Below are 7,356 nucleotides of genomic sequence, written 5' to 3'. Positions count from 1 at the left end.
TGGCGTGGGGCTCATACTGCTGAGCGTGTGGGTCTCCGACCACCGCACCAGCCACGGTGGACTCGTCAGGAAGATTACCAAGTGATTTTATTCCCTCAAGCACTTCCATGCAGAATGTAAATATCAATATATATATATATATATATATATATATATATATATATATATATATATATATATATATATATATATATATATATATATATATATATATATATATATATATATTAGCAGTATTATCATGTCTGTTTGGCCATCCGAGCATTTAATTGTATGAATAATATAGGGGTCTCCAAGATGAGAAGAAAATTTGGAAGTAAGGAAGGTATGAGCATTGGGTTGGAGAGAGGAAGCTGCCTGCTATGCTCCGAGATATATTATAATTTGATCTTCTTCGATGTATTTGTACTAGAATTGTATGAATTATCCATTTCAGCGAAAAAAAGAAAAAGTGGAGCAATTATTGTTTTGCAAGTTCTAAGGACATAACAATAAGGAAAATAAAAAAAATTTAAGATTTCATGTAAAATATTTAATTCATGGATTTGCAAGATATAACAGTTTTTTGAAGTTTTTGGTTATTTATTTAATGAAATACGGTGTTTATTTGTTTGTTGTAAGAGCTTGAATTTTTGGGGGTGATGAGAGTCTTGGGCTGTACGAAGAAGGACAAAATGTTATATCTATTAAGGCCTGCCCAAGTGAATTCATCTCACTCTTGGCCTAATTAGCAGAAAATTAAAAAAACTCAGCTTCATCCAAGGCGAAGAGCAAACTAAAATATGGAAACAAAGCTTATCTCGAATGGTATATATACTCAAAAAAAGGAACTCAATCCTCCGTGTTATACCAGTTCACTACAACAAATGTTGGTTTTGCCGACTAACTTTTTCCGACGCTAGGGGAAAGCGTCGGTAAAGGTTGGCTCACAGCCAACCTTTCCCGACGCTTTGGGTTAGCGTTGGAAAAGCGAAACAAACAACGACGCTCTAAAGCGTCGTTATAAGTTTACGAAACAACGACGCTTATAAGCGTCGTTAGAAACCTTAAAACCCCAACACCTCGCTCGATCGGCCCCCTCTCCTGATTTCCTATCTGCAACGACGCTCTAAAGCGTCGTTATAAGTTCAAGAAACAACGACGCTTATAAGCGTCGTTAGAAAACTTAAAACCCCAACACCTCGCTCGATCGGCCCCCTCTCCTCATTTCCTATCTGCGAGCCCTAGCCCCTCTCCTCATTTCCTATCTGCGAGCGCGCCGACTTCCCCGCTGCCGTCGACCTCTCCTTCTGAGGTAAGCCCTAGCTCGATCGGCCCCCTCTCCTTCTGAGCCCTAATCTCACCTCCATCCCTAGCCCCGATCGGCGATCGAAGACTCCGCTACTCCGCCGCCGTCGACCTTGCCGTCGTCTGAGGTAAGCCTCCTACTCCTCCTTCTCTTCCTTCTCCTCCTCCTCCTCCTCCTCCTCCTCTTTGTTTTCTTCTTGTCTTTAACTCTCGCCCGGCCCCGTCTCCTCATCCTCTGCCGGTCGATGCCCTAGCGCCGACATCTCACCTCCATCCCGAGCGAGCCGTAGCTACTCCGCCGCCGTCGACATCGCCGTCGTCTGAGGTAAGTGATCCTCATAATCTCCGTAAAGAAATTTTCGGGTAAATAATTCTAGTTTTCATGTTACTAGCAGAAATTCATTGCTATTTGCATGGATGTTCCATGGTTGCAACACGGTATTCCTTGTGAACCATATTTTTTAGACTATTAGTCCACCCTTTGACAACTCTACCGACATCATTTTCTTAACGTTAAAACCAGCTAGCTGCACTTGGTAGTCAAGGTTTCGCTGCTGAAGACTTGTGGTTAAGCCAGCCTGCAAACCTTTCATTAAGAAAATTCCATGAGGACCAACTGTTCCCAAGCCCGTAATTGCATCAAATATTGTGTGTTCAGTAACGCTCATTTTATTACTTGGTACATGAGACTGTTTATTTGTATAACAAATTGTGAAAACATGGCACGGCTTTTATCTAATCTCTTTATACATAAAACGAGCTCTGCAAGGTCTCTCTCTCCCTCTCTTAGTTTTTCGACTCCTTTTTTTTGGCCTTTCATAATACCACTGTACATAATTTGTTTCTTATAAGTGTGTGACCCTTCTGCAGAAGATATAGAAACATGTCATTATGGTTTTATGAAACAGTTATAAGAAGTCATTATATTATAGTAAATGCAAAAATACAGATGGACACACAATTTTGTCAAATACATAGAATAACATAATCATATAAACAGCAATTTTGTCAAATAAAGCCATCATTTTGCCCTCATTATCTATAATTTTGCTGTGAGGTAAAGGTCATTTAAATGTTGAAAGAGTGAGGCACAGCCGTAGAGGCAAGCTTAGATTTTGGCCTCGTGAGCCAGCCCAGAAATTCAAATCAGGCTTTATTAGTAAAATGGAACTGAGAGGAACTGGATTGATTTCTAACTGCATAATTTTAATGTCACAAGTGAGCAAAATGTATTTCTAAATTATTTTATCCCAGTTATAGCTTGAAAACTTTTAATCATATCTTCGACACTGCCAATAGCAAAAACAACGATGTAGATAATAAGGAATAGAACTTGAATCCTACTGCTGCAAATTAAATTATGCACCGTTCAGATTTAGACTTTAAAATATCAATGTTGACTTAAGATTGATTGTTCTGAAGGTTTCTTCCTGTGCATTCAACCCATATTAAGAAATGTTTATTTTAACTTGTTCTAAGCATTTCAAATAGTGTCCATCATGATATTACGGGTTTTCAATTTGGTCGATTGATTATGTTACTTGCACCATAAAAGATTTGAGCTTTAACCCTCATGATTGAGTTCTAGCTCAACTCACGACGACAAAAACACCACCTAATGCACCTTTTATGATGCAACAATCTACAATCTTAGACCGCAATGGCTGCAGGACCATTGCTTTGGAGAGGTAGATTTTTCTTTTTTCCCCTGAATCTCTTCTTTCTCATTATTACAATATCTATTTATCCATGCAATAATTTCAATAAGTTCTGTGAAATATTTGATGTCACCATCAATTAGCTATGTAGCAGCTCATTGCATAGGATGTTGATAACTTCCACTCAATCATTCCTTTGATTCCCCTAAAAAGTAATTTGCTTATTTCAATGTTTTGTTTATCCCGAACCATCACATATAATTTGATAATTAACACAACTTATTTTTTAAGAGAGGATAATTATCATAAATTATGCTTCTGCATACCTATATGCATGCTTGTTTCTCTTTAAGACACATATGATAAAAATTTGTACTACGAATATTTCAAGATGCGTTAATCTTAAAGAGCGAAAACTTACGAATCTTAAAAGTCACGATGGCCATATTTTGATGCAAGATATCTTCCCATTGGCTTTAAGATCATCAACACAGAAACAAGTTCTTGCAATTGTGACTCAGTTATCATACTTCTTTAAGGCATTATGTTCCAAAGTTATAGATCCCAAGGAGCTTGATCAATTGGAGTCTAATGTTGCACTAACACTGTGCCATATGGAGAAGATCTTTCCTCCTGGGTTTTTTACTATTATGGTTCATCTACTCATTCACTTAGCGGCGGAAGCTAAACATTAGTTTTATGCATTAAATTATTTTGCAATTTATAAATTATTTCTATACTTTTAATATTTAACTAATATTGATTCTTTTTTGTGCATACTAGATTACAATATGCCGCGAGGAAAACGTTTCAGAGATATTGAGTTTCAGCACACATCCGTGGGACCAAAGACTCATATACAAAAATTAACAAACAATTGGCATTCTTTTCGATCAAAAGTCCAATGTTGATCTTCAAAAAGAACAACTTTTATTATATTTTTTTCATATGTGTGAGGATGGTAGTATTCCTTAAACCCACTTGTTACGAGATATCTATTTTGGCGAGGTGTCTGTTTGACAAAGGAGGCTTCAGCTTTTGTCATGTATCTTTGCTGTTGTGTTTTTATTCCGGATTTTCAGATATCGTAACTTTTTTGCTTATATTGTTGATTGAGTTCTTTATTATGTGTGACTGCAAGTACAGGCAACCTAACAAATGACAAGGAGAGCTCTTTCCTACATCAAATGCTTCTTTTATAAGAATATTAAAAGTAATGTACTTTTAATATTTAACTAATATTGATTCTTTTTTGTGCATACTAGATTACAATATGCCGCGAGGAAGACGTTTCAGAAATATTGAGTTTCAGCACACATCCGTGGGATCTACTTCTGATCGTTCCCAGCATCCCGATGAGCCCCATACTCAGTCCGGGTCCCAGTCGGAGCACGCTCCACCTGCAGATCGTCCAGACACGGATGACGTGGACGTCCTGGGTAATTTGATTTACAATCCTTTGCTTTTAAATCATTTGCCTTTAAAAAAGTACATTACATATGGCATATTTGATGATTTTGGATATTGAAAGTATTTTGAAAAATATATTTCCATTTGGACTGCAAACCGAATGCATTGAAATTGGAATGAAAGGTTTTATTCAATTTATGCTGGTCTGTATTGTAAAAGACCTTACAGGCACTAAGCCAACCTTCCCTCTTGGATGGATTACTTTGTCGGCTTATGCCCATAGGCAGGATTAGGTCTGCCTATACTCAGTAATCGACAGGCTAATGTAAAAGTGCTTGCTATACACTGTGATGAAAATAAAGTAAGATGTGCTGGACCTGGTGAGAATGTCCAGGTCAAATTGTCAGGGATTGAAGAAGATATCTTGGCTGGTTTTGTCCTTTCAAGCATTGGTATGTATTAGTTTCTTATATAAACCTAGTCTCAAAAGCATACAACTTAAATTGGTGTTCTCTGATAGTGCTTGGAAGATGCTTCTATATTTTATTTTGGATATCTATGCAAATAATGCTAAACTATCGACTTCAGTCTTATAGGACACACTTTGACAGTGTATCCATGCATGGGACTTGAAGCTCTCAATATCCTTGTAACTACTGAGCTGTGGGCGTGAACACATATATAGATAATTGCTAATGGATGATGATAGATTAACTCTTATTTTATTGTGATCTTTAATGTGCCTATTGATTTAAACAGGTCTTCTTCCTCGGTCATTTCAATGTTGTCCTGATAAGGGCATAAACATATTAGATTTTGTTTTGTTTTGTTTCTATTATTGTGCCTTCTGGTGACCTGATGGTTGTCAAGGAATTTTAAGGAAGCCTGATCTCTATTTATAATCTATGCATGCCAAATCTTTATTAGGGATGTGCCATGATATATGGGGTAGATTTTGATAGAAATGAACAGGTGAAGCAGCAGTCAAAACTTTTGGTTCAGTGATATTGGTGCTTTCCTTTGGTGGGTCCCCTCAAGGGAAGTTGTAAAGGTGGTCCATTCACTCTTCTCACTCAGCAACCAGCCATTTTGTTCACTGATGGTTGGGTGACCTCTTTGCCATGACCAATCAGTAACACAATAGTAGAGGTCTGTTTGCTGTTCTAGGTGAGACAGCTGAGCTTATATTTTCAAGAAAAGTAAGTTTAAGCTCAAAGGAATATGTTCATATTTTTATTCTGGCTTGTTGATTTTTTGAATGCTATAATTATAAGTCAAGGATGTTTCATTCGCTCTGATCAATTGCTCCTTGACTTATGAGTTCATTCCAGTTTTAACTATTTTGCTTTAAATCATTTGCTTTTAATGGCTAGATGTTCATTCCAGTTCTAATTATTTTAAATCATTTGCCTTTAATGGACTTCTTATTTTATAGATGGACTGGGGAGAGTGAGGAGAACACGAGGGCCCACTCGAGCACGGGACGTATGGAGCCTACCTGAGGATGAGAAGATTGTCGTCCATTGCAACGAACTAGGGCAGCCCATCAAGAATGCTGCAAGCATTTTATCCACTTTTTTAGGATCGGTTGCGCGGAAGGGACAATTGTGTCCACTCAACTATACGAAATGGAACGAAATGCTTCCTTCGTATAAGGTTGAGCTTCTTAGAGTTGTTGAGGTAAAGAATTGAATTTGCTTACTATCTTCAATTATTTTTTGATTTAACATTGATATAACATTTTTGACTTTGATGTAGACAAAGTTTGTCCTTCCTGCAAATAGCCATGATTGGGTGCTGAAGTCCGTCAACCGCAAATGGAAAGAATATAAGGCGAAGCTAAAGGCGGATTGGAAGCACGAGGGCATGACTGAAGAGGAGGTGGCCCGTGTTTGTCCTCCAGATGTAATCTCTCATCAGTAGAGGGAGCTTGTCCACTACTGGTTTTCCGAGAGAGCTCAGGTTGTGTATATTTTTTCAATACCTTAGATTGTATTTACTATTATTATAGATTAGAAATTTATACATTTTATGCATTACATTGTTTATTGTTTTTCGGGGAAGACATATTCCAATATTGGTAGAGCTGCTCGAGCATCACAGACTGTTCCTCACACTTCAGGCTCCATGAGTTATGCGAGGCGTAGAGCTGAATTCGTAAGCTTTCTTGAAATAATTTAAATTTATTTTAAATTATTCTATCATATAGCATGTATACTCTTGAAATATACTTTTTGTTGTAGATGGATGATAATGGGAGGGAGCCTGGTAGGGTGGAGTTTTATAAGATGACTCACATCCACCGAGATGGCAGCTTTGTCCGGGAGGAGTCAAGAGATATAGTTGTATGTATTCATCTTTGGCTTGTGCTGTATTTTTTTTGGTTTTATTATTGGCATACATTAATTTGAATTTTTTTTGGAGAGATATAGGATAGGGCAACAAATCTTATTTTGGAGCGCGTCGGGGGGTCATCATCATCCGACGCGACCCATAATATTGAAGCTGAAGTGCTCGCTGAATTGATGGGCCCAGAGCGTTATGGTCGAGTGAGAGGTTACGGCGTTGGAGTTACCCCCACTCAGTTGTCTTCAGTGGGCACATATACAAGAAATGCCAGAGAATCTAGTAACACTGCAGAAGTTCGTCGGCTTCAAGCAACTATTGATGAGTTGAAGCAAAACCAAGCAAATTTGCAGTCTCAGCTTACGAATATTTCTTCCATGTTACAACGGTTTCTCCCTCCTCAGGTAAATAACTATATATATTTTAATATTTTACATATTATCAATTATGATGTATGAGTTAATGTATCACATTATTCTTAACTTCTAAAGTTTTTTTTTATTTTTTTTGTAGATTCCTGATACTTCAAACGCTAGTAGAGATGATGATGGAGCTGAATCCCGTCCCTGATGCATTCTAGATTATCTTTTATGAGTTTGATATGTATATGTTTCTGCTTTTTCAGAGTACATTGTAATTTGCTTTTTCAGAGTAC

The 7,356-nt window shown here is 37.5% G+C and overlaps 1 long non-coding RNA gene across 1 annotated transcript; it reads left to right on the top strand.

Annotated features, from left to right (window-relative positions):
- The first annotated feature begins 6,651 nt into the window (after positions 1-6,651).
- Positions 6,652-7,092, top strand: LOC113461141. The gene is made up of 2 exons (XR_005507142.1): positions 6,652-6,700; positions 6,788-7,092. It is a non-coding gene; the product is annotated as an uncharacterized LOC113461141 (long non-coding RNA).
- Positions 7,093-7,356: the final 264 nt, after the last annotated feature.

The sequence above is a fragment of the Phoenix dactylifera genome, unplaced genomic scaffold (assembly GCF_009389715.1).
Source record: "Phoenix dactylifera cultivar Barhee BC4 unplaced genomic scaffold, palm_55x_up_171113_PBpolish2nd_filt_p 000100F, whole genome shotgun sequence".
Lineage (NCBI taxonomy): Eukaryota > Viridiplantae > Streptophyta > Magnoliopsida > Arecales > Arecaceae > Phoenix > Phoenix dactylifera.
The sequence above is the reverse complement of the archived record's forward strand: the minus strand, read 5'-3'. Positions and strand labels throughout refer to the sequence as shown.